Source organism: Pristiophorus japonicus, chromosome 9 (assembly GCF_044704955.1).
Source record: "Pristiophorus japonicus isolate sPriJap1 chromosome 9, sPriJap1.hap1, whole genome shotgun sequence".
Lineage (NCBI taxonomy): Eukaryota > Metazoa > Chordata > Chondrichthyes > Pristiophoridae > Pristiophorus > Pristiophorus japonicus.
The window spans coordinates 217,480,727-217,500,011 of record NC_091985.1 but is presented as its reverse complement, the minus strand read 5'-3'; the positions used below and the strand labels follow the sequence as shown (position 1 = coordinate 217,500,011).

General features: G+C 48.0%; 1 protein-coding gene across 1 annotated transcript in view; it reads right to left on the bottom strand.

The window, feature by feature from the left end:
* LOC139273679 (zinc finger protein 420-like) overlaps nt 1-10,995 on the bottom strand; it is a 60,095-nt gene extending 49,100 nt beyond the window's left edge. Inside the window, exons 1-2 of the mRNA XM_070890717.1 lie at nt 10,940-10,995; nt 8,902-9,090 (exon numbers count right to left, since the gene is read on the bottom strand). The gene's annotated coding sequence lies outside the window, so the exon portion shown is untranslated. The remainder of the gene's footprint in view (nt 1-8,901; nt 9,091-10,939) is intronic.
* Between the last annotated feature and the right edge of the window lie 8,290 nt (nt 10,996-19,285).

Below are 19,285 nucleotides of genomic sequence, written 5' to 3'. Positions count from 1 at the left end.
ATTATTGTGCAAAATTAAAGCACATGGTATTGGGGGTAATGTATTGACGTGGATTGAGAACTGGTTGGCAGACAGGAAGCAGAGAGTCAGAATAAACGGGTCCTTTTCAGAATGGCAGGTGCCAGTGGGGTGCCGCAGGGTTCAGTGCTGGAACCCCAGCTATTTACAATATACACCAATGATTTAGATGAAGGAATTCAGTGTAATATCTCCAAGTTTGCAGATAACACTAAGCTGGGTGACGGTGTGAGCTGTGAGGAGGATGCTAAGAGGCTGCAGGGTGACTTGGATAAGTTAGGTATGTGGGCAAATGCATGGCAGATGCAGTATAATGTGGATAAATGTGAGGTTATCCACTTTGGTGGCAAAAACAGGAAGACAGAATATGATCTGAATGGTGACAGATTAGGAAAAGGGGAGGTGCAACGAGACCTGGGTGTCATGGTACATCAGTCATTGAAGTTTGGCATGCAGGTACAGCAGGCAGTGAAGGCGTCAAATGGCATGTTGGCCTTCATAGCTTGAGAATTTTAGTACAGGAGCAGAGAGGTCTTACTACAGTTGTACAGAGCCTTGGTGAGGCCACATCTGGAATATTGTGTGCAGTTTTGGTCTCCTTATCTGAGGAAGGACGTTCTTGCTATTGAGGGAGTACAGCGAAGGTTCACCAGATTGATTCCCGGGATGGCAGGACTGACATAGGAGGAGAGATTGAATCAACTGGGCTTGTAGTCACTGGAGTTTAGAAGAATGAGAGGGGATCTCATAGAAACATGTAAATTTCTGATGGGATTGGACAGGTTAGAGTCAGGAAGAATGTTCCCGTTGCTGGGGAGTTCCAGAACCAGCGGTCACAGTCTAAGAATAAGGGGTAAGCCATTTAGGATTGAGATGAGGAGAAACCTCTTCACTCAGAGAGTGGTTAACCTGTGGAATTCTCTACCGCAGAAAGTTATTGAGGCCAGTTCGCTAGATATATTCAAGGGGAGTTAGATATGGCCGTTTCGGCCAAAGGGAACAAGGGTTATGGAGAGAAAGCAGGAAAGGGGTACTGAGGTTGAATGATCAGCAATGATCTTATTGAATGGCGGTGCAGGCTCGAGGGGCCGAATGGCCTACTCCTGCACCTAATTTCTATGAAACATAGAACCATAGAAAATAGGTGCAGGAGTAGGCCATTCGGCCCTTTGAGCCTGCACCACCATTCAATAAGATCATGGCTGATCATTCCCTCAGTACCCCTTTCATGCTCTCTCTCCATACCCCTTGATCCCCTTAGCCGTAAGGGCCATATCTAACTCCCTCTTGAGTATATCCAATGAACTGGCATCAACAACTCTCTGCGGCAGGGAATTCCAAAGGTTAACAACTCTCTGAGTGAAGAAGTTTCTCCTCATCTCAGTCCTAAATGGCCTACTCCTTATCCGAAGACTATGTCCCCTGGTTCTGGACTTCCCCAACATCGGGAACAATCGACCCGTATCTAACCTGTCCCGTCCCGTCAGAATCTTGTATGTTTATGTGAGCTCCCCTATCATTCTTCCAAACTCCAATGTATAAAGGTCCAGTTGATCCAGTCTCTCCTCATATGTCAGTCTAGCCATCCCGGGAATCAGTCTGGTGAACCTTCGCTGCACTCCCTCAATAGCAAGAACGTCCTTCCTCAGACTAGGAGACCAAAACTGAACACAATATTCCAGGTGAGGCCTCACCAAGGCCCTATACAACTGCAGTAAGACCTCCCTGCTCCTATACACAAATCCCCTAGCTATGAAGGCCAACATACCATTTGTCTTCTTTACCGCCTGCTCTACCTGTATGCCAACTTTCAATGAATGATGAACCATGACACCCAGGTCTCGTTGCACCTCCCCTTTTCCTAATCTGCCGCCATTCAGATAATATTCTGTCTTCGCGTTCTTGCCCCCAAAGTGGATAACCTCACATTTATCCACATTATACTGCATCTGCCATGTATTTGCCCACTCACCTAACCTGTCCAAGTCACCCTGCAGCCTCTTAGCGTCCCCCTCACAACTCACACCCCCGCCCAGTTTAGTGTCATCTGCAAACTTGGAGATATTACACTCAATTCCTTCATCTAAATCATTAATGTATATTGTAAAGAGCTGGGGTCCCAGCACTGAGCCCTGCGGCACTCCACTCGTCACTGCCTGCCATTCTGAAAAGGACCCGTTTATCCCGACTCTCTGCTTCCTGTCTGCCAACTAGTTCTCTATCCACGTCAGTATATTACCCCCAATACCATGTGCTTTGATTTTTCACACCAATCGCTTGTGGGGACCTTGTCAAAAGCCTTTTGAAAGTCCAAATACACCACATCCACTGGTTCTCCCTTGTCCACTCCACAAAAAATTCCAGAAGATTTGTCAAGCATGATTTCCCCTTCATAAATCCATGCTGACTTGGACTGACCCTGTCACTGCTTTCCAAATGCGCTGCAATTTCATCCTTAATAATTGATTCCAACATTTTCTATGTTTCTATGTAAACCTGTACAAATCATTGGTTAGGCTGCAGTGAGAATATTGTGTCAGGTTTTGGGGATCTTACACCAGGAAGGATGTGAAGGCCATGGAGAGGGTGCAGAGAGATTCACTGAGAGGATACCAAGGACAAGAGCCTTTAGTTATCAGGGGAGATTGGAGAAACTGGGACTCTTTTCATTAGAACAAAGGGGAATTGGAGATCTGAGGAAGGTGTTCAGAATGTGATCAGGTAAATGAGGAAAAACTATTTCCACCAGTCGGTGAGTCAGTAACTCGAGGGCATCAGATTCAAATCATCACCAAAAGGCTCAGACCCAGGGAGGAACTATCAAGCACACTGTACAACAATGTTCGGGACACTCACTGTCCCTCTGGATCTGTGTCCGGGGAGGAACTGATGGGTTTCTCTTACCTTTTAATTGCAGTTAAATGTTGTTCTCATGGAGGTGATGGATGTCAGTGCTGGGGAACGGGGTATTCTGAGCACCAAGTGTCTGCCTGAAACACTCTCCAGTCAGGTACAGCATGGGTTAGATACAGAGTAAAGCTCCCTCTAAACTATCCCATCAAACACTCCCAGGTCAGGTACAGCACGGGTTCGATACAGAGTAAAGCTCCCTCTACACTGTCCCATCAAACACTCTCAGGGAAGTGTCGATGGAGCTATATTCTGTATGTAAGTTAGACTGTCCCTGCCCCAGGAATCCCAGAGGTTGACATGAGGTGCTCTGACTGATAAAAAGTTTAAGATAAGCTATGATACTATTGAATGGAGTAGCAGGCTCGAGGGGCCATATGGCCTACTCCTGCTCCTAATTCTTCTGTTCTTATAAAATGTCCTGTTGCCCGGCACTAACCTCCTTCACCTCGATGAGCACAAAGATTCACCTAAAGAAGTTAACACAAACCCATCAATTGCTCCCCGACACAGATACTGAGGGACAGGGAGTGTCCGGGACAATTACATGTCTCACTCAATAAGGTATAAATTGATCCTGTACCTCTCTCCATTAACCCTGGGCTCCACACGGGCTGAATCCTGCTCCTGTTTCCCTTCCTGTAACAGCACTGAGCTACACCCAGCCCATAATGAGCAGGGCTCAGGAAGGTTGGTTGCTAGGCACTGCAGTGATGTCATAAAGCAGGGCCATTCAGCCCAGCGGGTCCTCTCCTTGTCCCTTTAAAGGTGGAGAGGTGGGACATCCTGTCGCAACACACATCCCCCTGTTCATACTGAGAATTCCCGGGGAAGGGCCAGGGCCCAGAGTGTGGAACACAACCAAGGGGGAAAGAGGAGGAGAGAAGAGGAGGTAAATCAGCGAGTCGGGACTGAGGGACACCAAGCTGAAGTTTTAGAGCCTGTAGACTTCAGATGGGAAAGACTGAGTTCAGTTGATTTAGGATCCAGGGAGAGAACAAGACACAAGGCACTTTGCATAAATTCCTCCTATTTTTCTCTGCTCTTATCTCTAACCATGAGTACTGACTTTGGCTCGGTTCAGTTCTATACACTGCCCCATCCACCCCCTCCCTCACACTCCTCCCTCCCTCTCCTCTCCTCCCCTGAAGGTGCTGACTCTGGCTGAGTTCAGTTCTACACTCACTGGTTCCTCTCTCTCTCCTCCCCTCCCCTGAAGGTGCTGACTCTGGCTGGGTTCAGTTCTACACTCACTGGTTCCCCTCCCTCTCCTCCCCTGAAGGTGCTGACTCTGGCTGGGTTCAGTTCTACACTCACTGGTTCCCCTCCATCTCCTCCCTAGAAGGTGCTGACTCTGGCTGGGTTCAGTTCTACACTCACTGGTTCCCCTCCCTCTCCTCCCCTGAAGGTGCTGACTCTGGCTGGGTTCAGTTCTAAACTCACTGGTTCCTCGCCCTCTCCTCCCCTGAAAGTGCTGACTCTGGCTGGGTTCAGTTCTACACTCACCAGTTTCTCTCCAATATGTGACCCATGTGCCCAATCTCTATGTGTGAACCTCGACAGTGAGTGTCGATGGGCTACTCCACTGTCCTCACCTGAGGCCTCACATGTGCATTTTCCAGCAGGGTCACTGGACCCTCCTCCCAAAGGCTCAGTGGGTAAAGGCACTGACCAGTGCGACCAGTCATAGGAACAGGAGGGGCCCAGGTTTAATCCCTTCTGCATATCCTCCCCTTCCAAACCCCTGTAAAAGCTGTTTACAAAAGTCATCACTGTAAGTAAGAACATAGGAACCGGAGTAGGCCATTCAGCCCCTTGTGCCTGTTCTGCCATTCAATAAGATCGAGGCTGGTTTTGTGCTTCAACTCATTTTCCCGCCCTATCCCCGTATCCCTTGATTCCTTCAGTGTCCAAACATCTATCTCAGCCCTGAACACACTCACAGACTGAACATCCACAACCCTCTGGGGCAGAGAATTCCAAAGATTCACAACCCTCTGAGTGAAGAAATCTCTCCTCATCTCAGTCCTAAATGGCCGACCCTTATTCTGAGACTATGTCCCTGAGTTCTCGACTCTCCAGCCGGGGAAACAGTCTCTCAGCATTTGTGTGAGGAAGTGCTTCCTGACATCACCCCTGAATGGCCGAGCTTTCATTTTCCTTAATGTTCTGTCCCCGTCACCAGAGGAAATCACTTCTCTCTATCTACTCCATTAACTCCTTTAATCATCTTAAACACCTCAATTAGGTCACCCCTTAATCTTCTATATTCAAGGGAACATAAGGAATAGGAGCAGGAGTCAGCCATCTGGCCCCTCGAGGCTAGTCTGTGCAATCTGGCTTCATCATTTACAAAAGTCATCACTGTAAGTACAGGATAGAAATTCCAAACAGTCAGTTCTAGTTTCTCTAGGAGATTCTTTCCTCCTAAGCTGTAGAATTAGTCCCACTCCCCTGCTCTTACCACATAACCTTACAATTTTTTCCAACTCAAGTACTTATCTCTTTTGCAAGTTACTGGTGAATCTGCTTCCACCACCCTTTCAGGCAGTGCGTTCCAGGTCATAACATCTCGCTGCTTAATTTGTCCCCTCATGTAGCATCTGGTTCATTTGCCAATCACCTTAAATCTGTCCCTCTGGTTACTGACCCTTCTGACACTGAAAATTGTTTCTCCTTATTAAGAGGGTTGGTGGGCTGGAGGAGGTTACAGAGATAGGGAGGGGCGAGGCCTTGGAGGGATTTGAACAAGATGATGAGAATTTTAAAGGCTGAAGCCTTTAAATGTCTCCCCCAGTGCAGAATGTGACTCACTAACAGGAAAGATGTTCCTTTAACTACTACAGATGTATAATGAGGAGAAATCAATCTCTGTCCCTTTAACTAACAGCGACATGGAAAGAGGGAATTGAATGATCTTCAAACACCTGGTCCACATGGCAATGAAGTGTCTGAAACTTTGTGTCTTAATGCAAGGAGTATCCGCAATAAGGTGGATGAATTAACTGTGCAAATAGATGTTAACAAATATGATGTGATTGGGATTACGGAGACGTGGCTCCAGGATGATCAGGGCTGGGAACTCAACATCCAGGGGTATTCAACATTCAGGAAGGATAGAATAAAAGGAAAAGGCGGTGGGGTAGCATTGCTGGTTAAAGAGGAGATTAATGCAATAGTTAGGAAAGACATTAGCTTGGATGATGTGGAATCTATATGGGTAGAGCTGCAGAACACTAAAGGGCAAAAAACGTTAGTGGGAGTTGTGTACAGACCTCCAAACAGTGGTAGTGATGTTGGGGAGGGTATCAAACAGGAAATTAGGGGTGCATGCAATAAAGGTGCAGCAGTTATCATGGGTGACTTTAATATGCACATAGATTGGGCAAGCCAAACTGGAAGCAATACGGTGGAGGAGGATTTCCTGGAGTGCATAAGGGATGGTTTTCTAGACCAATATGTCGAGGAACCAACTAGGGGGGAGGCCATCTTAGACTGGGTGTTGTGTAATGAGAGAGGATTAATTAGCAATCTCATTGTGCGAGGCCCCTTGGGGAAGAGTGACCATAATATGGTGGAATTCTGCATTAGGATGGAGAATGAAACAGTTAATTCAGAGACCATGGTCCAGAACTTAAAGAAGGGTAACTTTGAAGGTATGAGGCGTGAATTGGCTAGGATAGATTGGCGAATGATACTCAAGGGGTTGACTGTGGATGGGCAATGGCAGACATTTAGAGACCGCATGGATGAACTACAACAATTGTACATTCCTGTCTGGCGTAAAAATAAAAAAGGGAAGGTGGCTCAACCGTGGCTATCAAGGGAAATTAGGGATAGTATTAAAGCCAAGGAAATGGCATACAAATTGGCCAGGAATAGCAGCGAACCAGGGAACTGGGAGAAATTTAGAACTCAGCAGAGGAGGACAAAGGGTTTGATTAGGGCAGGGAAAATGGAGTACGAGAAGAAGCTTGCAGGGAACATTAAGGCGGATTGCAAAAGTTTCTATAGGTATGTAAAGAGAAAAAGGTTAGTAAAGAGAAACGTAGGTCCCCTGCAGTCAGAATCAGGGGAAGTCATAACGGGGAACAAAGAAATGGCAGACCAATTGAACAAGTACTTTGGTTCGGTATTCACTAAGGAGGACACCAACAACCTTCCGGATATAAAAGGGGTCAGAGGGTCTAGTAAGGAGGAGGAACTGAGGGAAATCTTTATTAGTCGCTAAATTGTATTGGGGAAATTGATGGGATTGAAGGCCGATAAATCCCTAGGGCCTGATGGACTGCATCCCAGAGTACTTAAGGAGGTGGCCTTGGAAATAGCGGATGCATTGACAGTCATTTTCCAACATTCCATTGACTCTGCATCAGTTCCTATGGAGTGGAGGGTAGCCAATGTAACCCCACTTTTTAAAAAAGGAGGGAGAGAGAAAACAGGGAATTATAGACCAGTCAGCCTGACCTCAGTAGTGGGTAAAATGATGGAATCAATTATTAAGGCTGTCATAGCAGTGCATTTGGAAAATGGTGACATGATGGGTCCAAGTCAGCATGGATTTGTGAAAGAGAAATCATGCTTGACAAACCTTCTGGAATTTTTTGAGGATGTTTCCAGTAAAATGGACAAGGGAGAACCAGTTGATGTGGTATATTTGGACTTTCAGAAGGCTTTCGACAAGGTCCCACACAGGAGAATAATGTGCAAAGTTAAAGCACATGGGATTGGGGGTAGTGTGCTGACGTGGATTGAGAACTGGTTGTCAGACAGGAAGCAAAGAGTAGGAGTAAATGGGTACTTTTCAGAATGGCAGGCAGTGACTAGTGGGGTACCGCAAGGTTCTGTGCTGGGGCCCCAGCTGTTTACATTGTACATTAATGATTTAGACGAGGAGATTAAATGTAGTATCTCCAAATTTGCGGATGACACTAAGTTGGGTGGCAGTGTGAGCTGCGAGGAGGATGCTATGAGGCTGCAGAGTGACTTGGATAGGTTAAGTGAGTGGGCAAATGCATGGCAGATGAAGTATAATGTGGATAAATGTGAGGTTATCCACTTTGGTGGTAAAAACAGAGAGACAGACTATTATCTGAATGGTGACAGATTAGGAAAAGGGGAGGTGCAACGAGACCTGGGTGTCATGGTACATCAGTCATTGAAGGTTGGCATGCAGGTACAGCAGGCGGTTAAGAAAGCAAATGGCATGTTGGCCTTCATAGCGAGGGGATTTGAGTGCAGGGGCAGGGAAGTGTTGCTACAGTTGTACAGGGCCTTGGTGAGGCCACACCTGGAGTATTGTGTACAGTTTTGGTCTCCTAACTTGAGGAAGGGCATTCTTGCTATTGAGGGAGTGCAGCGAAGATTCACCAGACTGATTCCGGGATGGTGGGACTGACCTATCAAGAAAGACTGGATCAACTGGGCTTGTATTCACTGGAGTTCAGAAGAATGAGAGGGGACCTCATAGAAACGTTTAAAATTCTGACGGGTTTAGGCAGGTTAGATGCAGGAAGAATGTTCCCAATGTTCAGGAAGTCCAGAACCAGGGGTCACAGTCTAAGGATAAGAGGTAAGCCATTTAGGACCGAGATGAGGAGAAACTTCTTCACCCAGAGAGTGGTGAACCTGTGGAATTCTCTACCACAGAAAGTAGTTGAGGCCAATTCACTAAATATATTCAAAAGGGAGTTAGATGAAGTCCTTACTACTCGGGGGATCAAGGGGTATGGCGAGAAAGCAGGAAGGGGGTACTGAAGTTGCATGTTCAGCCATGAACTCATTGAATGGCGTTGCAGGCTAGAAGGGCTGAATGGCCTACTCCTGCACCTTGTTTCTATGTTTCTATAACTCACAATAGGAACTCCAGGAAAACAAAATACTGACAAATGTTAAACTGTTTGGGTGACAAAAAGAAATCTCGATTTAACTTTTAAAAGATAAATTGTTTAACAGGGGTTCACAATGACTCACCTGACAGGCCGGTTCAGGATCCACCCCTCGAGCACCGCGATTGGTTGCAGAACACACTGCTCCCTGGGCCCTCCGGCCTCTGAGCTCTCTTCCTGTTCGTTCCCAGGGCAATCAATCACCACTCGCCAACATTACGCTGCCAGATGAAGTTGAGGGGCTCAGAGGAAGAATTAAAGTGAGGCCATGAATCTGAGTTAAGAAATAAAATTAGAGAAGCATGATTAAGTTTATAAACAAAACTATTTAAAGTCAAATCAAATGAATTGTTGCAGTTAATATATTCCTTTTGCGCCTTATGGGAAACTTGTGATGTGTGGGCTGTGCAGAGTGTCTGTGCCCGGTTACACAGCGTGTCCCTGGCTCTCCGCTCCAAATACACATGTTTCAGCTCACATCCAACTGACTGGATAAACCTCGCCCGTCTAAACCCCAGCACAGAAATACCAGCATTTGATGTTTAGTTATATTAAACCTTTATAAAACACTGGTTAGGCATCAGCTGGAGATGTTGAAGATGATATCCCTGAAGGTAGCAGGCCAGGTAGATAAGGTGGTTAAGAAGGCATACGGAATACTTGCCTTTATTAGTTGAGGCATGGAATACAAGAGCAAGGAGCTTATGCTTGAACTGTATAAAACACTGGAGTATTGCATGCAGTTCTGGTCACCACATTATAGGAAAGATGTGATTGCACTATAGAGGGTACAGAGGAGATTTATGAGGATATTGCCTGGACTGGAGAATTTTAGCTATGAGGACAGATTAGATAGGCTGGGGTTGCTGAGGGGAGACCTAATTGAGGTGTATATAATTTTGAAGGGCCTAGATAGATTGAATAGGAAGGACCTATTTCCCTTAGTAGAGGGATCAATAGATTTAAAGTAATTGGTCGAAGGTTTAGAGATTTGAGGAGTGAGTCTGGAACTCATTGCCTGAAAGGGTGGTAGTGGCAGAAACCCTCATAGCATTTAAATGTACCTAGATATGCACTTGAGGGGCCGAGATAGAGTGGATAGGAAGAACCCATTTCCCTTAGCACAGGGGTCAATAACTGGGGGGCATAGCTTTAAAGTAGTTGGTGGAAGGTTTAAAGGTGTATAAAATTATGAGGGGCCTAGATAGAGTGACCAGGAGGACCTATTTCCCTTAAAAGAGCGGTCAGCTTTGGCTTATTGGGTACCACACTCGCATCTGAGTCAGAAGGTTGTGGGTTCAAGTCCCACTCCAGGGACTTGAGCACATGAATCTAGACTGACACTCCAGTGCAGTGCTGAGGGAGTGCAGCGCTGTCGGAGATGCTGTCTTTCGGATGAGACGTTAAACTGAGGTCCCATCTGCTCTTTCAGGTGGACGTAAAAGATCCCATTGCACTACTTGAAGAACATGAGAGTTAACACCAATGTCCTGGCAAATATTTATCCCTCAATCAACATAACAAAAACAGATTATCTGGTCATTATCACATTGCTGTTTGTGGGAGCTTGCTGTGCACAAACTGGCTGCCGCGTTTCCACATTACAACAGTGACTACATTCCAAAAGTACTTAATTCTCTGTAAAGAGCTTTGAGACATCTGGTGAAAGGCACTATATAAATGTAAGTTTTTGTTTCTTTTGAAGTGCCGTAACCTACAAGGCTAGTGACCAAGAGCTGGAAATTATTCTTCTTAGGCAGCCTCCCGGAGTCGAGGATGACTTGCCCCACACCAATATGAGTTCTAAGGTGACTATTGAGTCCTATGTGGGATCTCCAGTCTCTATCACAGGTGGGGCAGGTGTTGGTTGAAGGGACGGGTGGGTGGGGTGCTTGGTTTGTCGCACGCTCCTTCCACGGTTTGTCGCACGCTCCTTCCACTGTTTGTACTTGGCTTCCGTGTGCATAAGACGAAGGGTTAGGGTTAGGCCTTCTCGAATGCTTCTCCTCCACTTTGCGTGTCCTTGGGCCCGAGATTCCCAAGAGTCGGTGGGGATGTTACATTTTTTCAAGGAGGCTTTGAGGGTGTCCTTGAATCATTTTCTTTGCCTTCCTGGGACTTACTTGCCATAGAGTGCTTGATTTGGGAGTCTCGTATCGGTTATGTGGACATTGTGGCCTATCCATCGGCGCTGATCAAGCAATGGTCAATGCCTCGATGTTGGGGACATTGGCCTGAGAGAGAACACTGACGATGGTGCGCCTATCCTGCCAATGGATTTGCAGTATTTTGCAGAGGCAGCGTTGGTGGTACTTCTCCAGTGCCTTGAGGTGTCTACTGTACATAGTCCATGACTCTGAAGCATATAGGAGGGCGGGTATCACTACTGCTCTGTAGACCATGAGCTTGGTGCCAAGTTTGAGATCCTGTTGTTCGAACACTCTTTACGTCAGGCGACCGAAGGCTGCACTGGCACAATGAAGGTGGTGTAGGACTTCACCATTGATGTCTGGCCTTGCTGACAGTAGACTCCCGAGGTATCGAAAGTGGTCCAAATTGTCCAAGGTCTTGTCGTGGATCATGATAATCTCGGGGGAGCAGTAGTGTGTGGCGGGGGCAGGTTGGTAGAGGACCTTTGTCTTATGGATGTTTAATGTAAGGCCCAGACTCTCAGATGCAGAGAGGATGTTTCCACTCGTGGGGGAATCCAGGACGAGGGGCTTTAGTTTCAGAATAAGGGGTCGCCCATTTAGAACTGAGATGAGAGGAAATTTCTTCTCTCAGAGAGTCATAAATCTGTGGAATTCTCTGCCCCAGAGAGCTGTGGAGGCTGGGTCATTGAGCGTGTCGGGAGGAGGCCAGCATCGCGAGACCTGAGCGGGCGGGGGAGTACAAAGGGCAGCGGCAGCTTGGAGCAGCGGCCGATCGGGAGGAGGCCAGCATCGCGAGACCTGAGCGGGCGGGGGAGTACAAAGGGCGGCGGCAGCTTGGAGCAGCGGCCGATCGGGAGGAGGCCAGCATCGCGAGACCTGAGCGGGCGCAGGAGTACAAAGGGCAGCGGCAGCTTGGAGCAGCGGCCGATCGGGAGGAGGCCAGCATCGCGAGACCTGAGCGGGCGCAGGAGTGCAAAGGGCAGCGGCAGCTTGGAGCAGCGGCCGATCGGGAGGAGGCCAGCATCGCGAGACCTGAGCGGGCGGGGGAGTACAAAGGGCAGCAGCAGCTTGGAGCAGCGGCCGATCGGGAGGAGGCCAGTATCGCGAGACCTGAGCGGGCGGGGGAGCTGCAGCAGGGACAGAAAGTTAAAAAATCAAAATCAAAGTGTGACATCACAGTCAAGCAAGTAAATGATTGGCTGGTGGATTGGTGAGTATTTTTTCTTTTCTTTAAGGAACCTTTCACATTGTTGTAGGTTAGGAACTGCGATTAAATATATGTGATCTTTATTATCTAAGGAGAACCAGTTAATTAAATCGGCTGTTTGCTGAGTAGTGGCTGGGTGTGTGGTTTAGAGTTTAGTTCTACTTGATAGTTGCGAGTGTAACTAGAGGGATGGCAGGGCAGCTCAGTCCCGTGGATTGCACATCCTGTGGCATGTGGGAAATCCTGGATGCTTCACACAGCTGGGACGATCACGTGTGCAGGTGGTTTCTCCAGCTGCACCAACTCAAGCTCCGTGTTTTGGAGCTTGAGCGGCAGCTGGAATCACCTTGATGCATCCGCGTGATTGAGAGCAACGTGGATAGCACATTTCAGGAGGTGGTCACCCCGCAGCTTAAGAGTGTGCAGGCAGACAGGGAGTGGGTGACCCCTGGACAGAAGAGGAAGACTAGGCAGGCAGGGCAGGAATCCCCTGAGGAGTCCATCTCGCTCTCCAACCGGTACTCTGTTCTGAGCACCGGTGAGGGCAATGGTGGCTCTGGGGAGTGCAGCCAGAGCTAAATCCACGGCACCACAGGTGGTTCAACTGCACGGGGGGGGGGGGGGGGGGTGGGCGGAGGAAGAAGAATGGAAGAGCTATAGTGGTAGGGGATTCGGTAGTCAAGGGAGCAGACAGGCGTTTCCGTGGCTGCAGACGTGACTCCAGGATGGTATGTTGCCTCCCTGGTGCCAGGGTCAAGGATGTCTTTGAACGGCTGCAGGTTATTCTGGGGGGAGAGGGCGAAGAGCCAGAGGTTGTGGTCATACCAGTACCAATGACATAGGTAGGAAGAGGAATGAGGTCCTGCAGGCAGAGTTTAGGGAGCTAGGAGAGAGATTAAAAAGCAGGACCTCAAAGGTAGTAATCTGCAAATTAATCCCAGTGCCACGAGCTAGTGAGAACAGAAATAGGAAGATAGAGCAGATAAATAGGTGGCTGGAGAGATGGTGCAGGCGGGAGGGCTTTAGATTCCTGAGGCATTGGGACCGTTTCTGGGGGTGATAGGATCTGTACAAGCCGGATGGATTGCACCTCAACAGAGCCGGGACCAATATCCTCGTGGGGAGGTTTGCTAGTGTTATTGGGGAGGTTTTAAACTAGCTTGGCAGGGGGATGGGAACCTGAAAATAGATTCAGTAGGGAGGGGAGTAAAGCTGGAATTAGAAAGCAAAAATGTGGAAAGTGAGTTTGAAGGAGAGAGGAAACAAGCAGGAAAAAAGGGTAAAAAAACAAATTTAAAGGCACTTTGTCTAAATTCACGCAGCATTTGTAACAAAATAGATGAGTTGACGGCACAAATTGAAATAAATGGGTATGATCTGAAAGCCAGTCCAGAGACATGGTTGCAAGGTGACCAGGACTGGGAATTAAATATTCAGGGGTACTTGACAATCAGGAAGGACAGACAGAAAGGAAGAGGAGGTGGGGTAGCTCCATTGATAAAGGAAGAATCACTACAATAGTGAGAAACGATATTGGCTCAAATGATCAGGATGTTGAAACAGTTTGGGTGGAGATAAGAAATAATAAAGGGAAAAATCACTGGTGGGCGTAATCTATAAGCCCCCTAACAGTAGCAACTCTGTTGGTCGGAGTATAAACCAGAAAATAGAGAGGGCTTGTAAAAAGGGAACAGCAATAATCATGGAAGATTTTAACCTCCATATTGATTCGGCAATTCAAATTGGGCAGGGTAGCCTTGAGGAAGAGTTCATAGAGTGCATAAGGGACAGGTTCCTTGAGCAGTATGTGACAGAACCAACCAGGGGGATGGCTATCTTAAATCTGGTCCTGTGATAATGAGACAGAATTAATAAACAATCCCCTTGGAATGAGTGATCATAGCATGATTGAATTTCAAATTCAAATGGAGGGTGAGAAAGTTGGATCTCTAACCAGCGTACTAAGCTTAAATACAGGAGAATATGAAGGTATGAGGGCAGAGTTGGCTAAAGTGGACTGGGAAAATAGATTAACGCGTAGGACGGTTGACAAACAGTGGCGTACATTTAAGGAGATATTTCACAACTCTCAAGAAAAATATATTCCAGTGAGGAGAAATGGGTATAAGAGAAAAGATAGCCATCCGTGGTTAAGTAAAGAAATAAAGGACGGTATCTAATTAAAAACAAGGGCATACAAAGTGGCCAAAACTAGTGGGAGGACAGAAGATTGGGAAGCGTTTAAAAGCCAACAAAGAATGACTAAAAAAATGATTAAGGGAAGTTAGACTATGAAAGTAAACTAGCACAAAATATAAAAACTGATAGCAAGAGTTTCTATTGGTATATAAAAAGGAAAAGAATGGCTAGAGTAAATGTTTGTCCCTTAGAGGATGAGACCAGGGAATTAGTAATGGGGAACATGGAGATGGCAGAAACTCTGAACAAATATTTTGTATCAGTCTTTATGGTAGAGGACACTAACAATATTCCAACAGTGGATAGTCAAGGGACTATGGGGCGGGGGGGGAACTTAACACAATCACAATCACTAAGGAGGTGGTACTCAGTAAGATAATGGGACTAAAGGCGGATAAATCCCCTGGATCTGATGGCTTGCACCCTAGGATCTGAAAAGAAGTAGCGGCAGGGATAGTGGATGCATCCTTGGATTCTGGGGAGGTCCTAGCAGATTGGAAAACTGCAAATGTAGCGCCCCTGTTTAAAAAAGGAAGCAGACAAAAAGCAGGAAACGATAGACCAGTTAGCCTAACATCTATGCTTTGGAAGATGTTGGAGTCCATTATTAAAGAAGCAGTAGCAGGAGTTTTGGAAAAGCAAAATTCGGTCAGGCAGAGTCAGCATGGATATATGAAGGGGAAATCATGTTTGACAAATTTGCTAGAATTCTTTGAGGATGTAATGAACAGGGCGGATAAAGGGGAATCAGTGGATGTGGTGTATTTGGACTTCCAGAAGGCATTTGACAAGGTGCCACATAAAAGGTTACTGCACAAGATAAAAGTTCACGGGGTTAGGGGTAATATATTAGCATGGATAGAGGATTGGCTAACGAACATAAAGCAGAGAGTAGGGATAAATGGTTCATTCTCGGGTTGGCAATCAGTAACCAGTGGGATTCCACAGGGATCAGTGCTGGGACCCCAACTATTTACAATGTATATTAACGACTTGGAGGAAGGGACCGAGTGTAACGAAGCCAAGTTTGCTGACGATATAAAGATGGGAGGGAAAGCGATGTGTGAGGACACAAAAAATCTGCAAAAGGACATAGATAGGCTAAGTGAGTGGGCAAAAATTTGGCAGATGGAGTATAATGTTGGAAATTGTGAGGTCATGCACTTTGGCAGAATAAAATCAAAGAGCAAGTTATTATTTAAATGGAGAAAGATTGCCAAGTGTTGCAGTACAGCGGGAGCTGGGGTACTTGTGCATGAAACACAAAAGGTTAGTATGCAGGTACAGCAAGTGATCAGGTAGGCCAATGGAATCTTGGCCTTTGTTGCAAAGGGGATGGAGTATAAAAGCAGGGAAGCCTTGCTACAGTTGTACAGGGTATTGATGAGGCTACACCTGGAATACTGCGGCAGTTTTGGTTTCCATATTTATGAAAAGATATACTTGCTTTGGAGGCAGTTCAGAGAAGATTCACAAGGTTGATTCCGGAGATGAGGGGTTTGACTGATGAGGTTGGGCCTCTACTCATTAGAATTCTAAAGAAGAGAGGTGATCGTATCGAAACGTATAAGATTTTGAGGGGTCTTGACAAGGTGAATGCAGAGGGGATGTTTCCACTGATAGGGGAGACTAGAACTAGAGGGCATAATCTTAGAATAAGGGGCCGCCCATTTAAAACTGAGATGAGGAGAAATTTCTTCTCTGAGGGTTGTGGATCTGTGGAATCCGCGCTCTGAGAGTTGTGGAAGCTGGGATATTGAATATATTTAAGACAGAAATAAACAGTTTCTTAAACGATAAGGGGTTATGGGGAGCGGGCAGGGAAGTGGAGCTGAGTCCATGATCGGATCAGCCATGATCGTATTAAACGGTGGAGCAGGCTCGAGGGGCCATATGGCCTACTCCTGCTCCTATTTCTTATGTACTTACATTTAAGGTGGAGATAGACAGATTTTTGAGCGGTAAGGGAGTGAAGGGTTATAGGTAGCAGGCAGGGAAGTGGAGCTGAGCCCAGGATCAGATCAGCCATGATCTTATTAAATGGTGGAGCAGGCTCGAGGGGTCAAATGGCTGACTCCTGCTCCAAGTTCTTATGTTCTTATTTACGCTTCAGTGAAGGTGTCAACGATGGTTTGGAGTTCGGACTCCGAGTGTGCGCAAACTCAAGCGACGTCTGCATACTGTAATTCAATGACAGAGATTGGAACAACCTTGGATCTGGACTGGAGACACCGGAGGTTAAACAATTTCCCGCTTGTCCTGTAGATTAGCTCCACTCCAGCAGGGAGCTTGTTAAAGGCGAGATGAAGCATTGCAGAGAGGAAGATTGAGAAGAGCGTTGGTGCGATGACACAGCCTTGCCGGATCGCTCTGTGTTGGCCGCAGGGACACAATGGGCCGAATGGCCTCCTTCTGTGATGTCACTGGCTCTGACTCTATGATGTCACAGGTCTCACCAGCAGCCGCGCTGCCTGATGGTGATTGACAACGAGAGTCTGCGCATGCGTACACGGCACCGCGTGCGCCACAACGCCCCCTCTCGGTCACCCTCGGTAATAACCGCGCATGCCCAGAGGACACCACCCGCCCCGCTACACTCGGTGTTGCGCCAGTTCGCTTGGATGCTGTGGTGCGGACTCGGCGCTGAGCCTTCCGGGAAAAGGCGTTTGTGTCCGTTACAGAGCCGCGATCGGTGACGCGCAGTGAGTTTTCTCCGCTCGGATTGGGTAGAGAATCGCGCGGGGGGAGGGAGTGGGGATCGGGAGAGAATAAAGGGAAATCCAAACCTGAGTCCGTCGATCCGGGCCCCGCGCTGTGCTTGGTCAATTTGGCAGAGCGGGCTCAAGGGACACGTGACCCGGGTCCACAGCCTGATTGACGGGAGCTTTCGACTAATGGGGAGCGAGTAGGGCGGGGCTGGAGGAGTTTCCGTCCAATGGGGAGCGAGCAGGTCGGGGCTGGAGGACGAGCCGGCGGCGGGACGTCCAGCCAATCGGGGAGCCCGAGGGGCGGGACTTGCGCCACTGATTGGCTGAGCCGCAGGGCGCGAGGTTGGGCTGTCCGTTGGTCAGGACGCGGCCGGAGGAAGGGCTCGTGCGGGAGCTCGGCCCAAAGCGGCTTTGGCAGTTGGTCAAAGGCTCACCGCCGGCCGCTGAGATCCTGGGGGCCGCCTGGAGCAGTGCAGTTGTCCGCTGGGAGTTGGGCGGGAGCACCCCGGACGCCGATGGTGTCCGCAAGGAGTCGCTGGGTCGGCCACAACTGGCGGGGGAGCGCGGGCTGGGCAGCGGGAAAGTGCGGCGGGTTAAAGATGGGTTTGAGTGGAGATCCCGCACTCACTGATGGAGGTGGGGATCCTGCACTCACTGATGGAGGTGGAGATCCTGCACTCACTGATGGAGGTGGAGATCCTGCACTCACTGATGGAGGTGGAGATCCCGCACTCACTGATGGAGGTGGAGATCCCGCACTCACTGATGGAGGTGGAGATCCCGCACTCACTGATGGAGGTGGAGATCCTGCACTCACTGATGGAGGTGGAGATCCCGCACTCACTGATGGAGGTGGAGATCCCGCACTCACTGATGGAGGTGGGGATCCCGCACTCACTGATGGAGGTGGAGATCCTGCACTCACTGATGGAGGTGGAGATCCCGCACTCACTGATGGAGGTGGGGATCCCGCACTCACTGATGGAGGTGGAGATCCTGCACTCACTGATGGAGGTGGGGATCCTGCACTCACTGATGGAGGTGGAGATCCTGCACTCACTGATGGAGGTGGGGATCCTGCACTCACTGATGGAGGTGGGGATCCTGCACTCATTGATGGAGGTGGAGATCCCGCACTCACTGATGGAGGTGGAGATCCCGCACTCACTGATGGAGGTGGGGATCCTGCACTCACTGATGGAGGTGGGGATCCCGCACTCACTGATGGAGGTGGGGATCTTGCACTCACTGATGGAGGTGAAGAACAGGCATGTTTGGGGGATGGGCAGTGTGCTCAGGTAACTGCCCTTGCAGCATGGATTTGTGCTTTTAGGGGTAAGAAATGCGCCCCCTATTAGGGCCAGGGAGAGCTTAAAGTGGGGAGATTGGGGGAGAAAGGGTGTCGGATGGCAACAGACGGCAAGGGATAAAGTTATTCAGCAGAGGAGCTCCCCCGGGAGCTGCCACCCCGGCGGCCATTAGGGTCAGGGGAGGCTGGGGGCATTTATTGTCCTTATTGGACACAAGGCTCTTGGGCTCACAACCCACCAGCTCAGATTTTAATATCGACTTTTAAAATTCATGAATAAAAGCAGACACAATCTGTGCTTCTGTGGAACAAAATATTTAATATTAAGGCCTAAAAATACTATATTTTCCTTCTGCGCAATGTATTGTCCGTTTCAGACAACACCAACAACTTGTATTTATACAGCGTCTTAAACGTCCCAGCATGCTTCATGGGTGCATTATTAAACAAAATTTGACACCGGGTACAAACCAAGCATATTCTCATAAGGAGGAAAGATGGAAGTGGATGTATGGGAGTGATGGCAGAGAACTGGAGGATTGCAAATATTACATCCCTGTTTTTAAAAAAAGGGGAGAGGGCTAAATCTGGTAACCACAGGCCAATCACTCTAACATCAGTGGTGGGTGAATGACTGGAGACCTTTGTCAAGGACAAAATTAATTCTCACTTGGAGAAGCATGGGTTAATAAGGGGCAGCCAATATGGATTTGTTATAGGCAAATCATGTCTGACTAACCTGATTGAGTTCTTTGATGAAATAACAGAGGGTTAATGAGAGACCTGACTGAGGTGTATAAAATTCTGAGGGGCCTGGATAGAGTGGATATGAAGGACCTGTTTCCCTTGGCAAATGGGTCAGCAACCAGGGGAATAGATTTAAAGTAATTAGG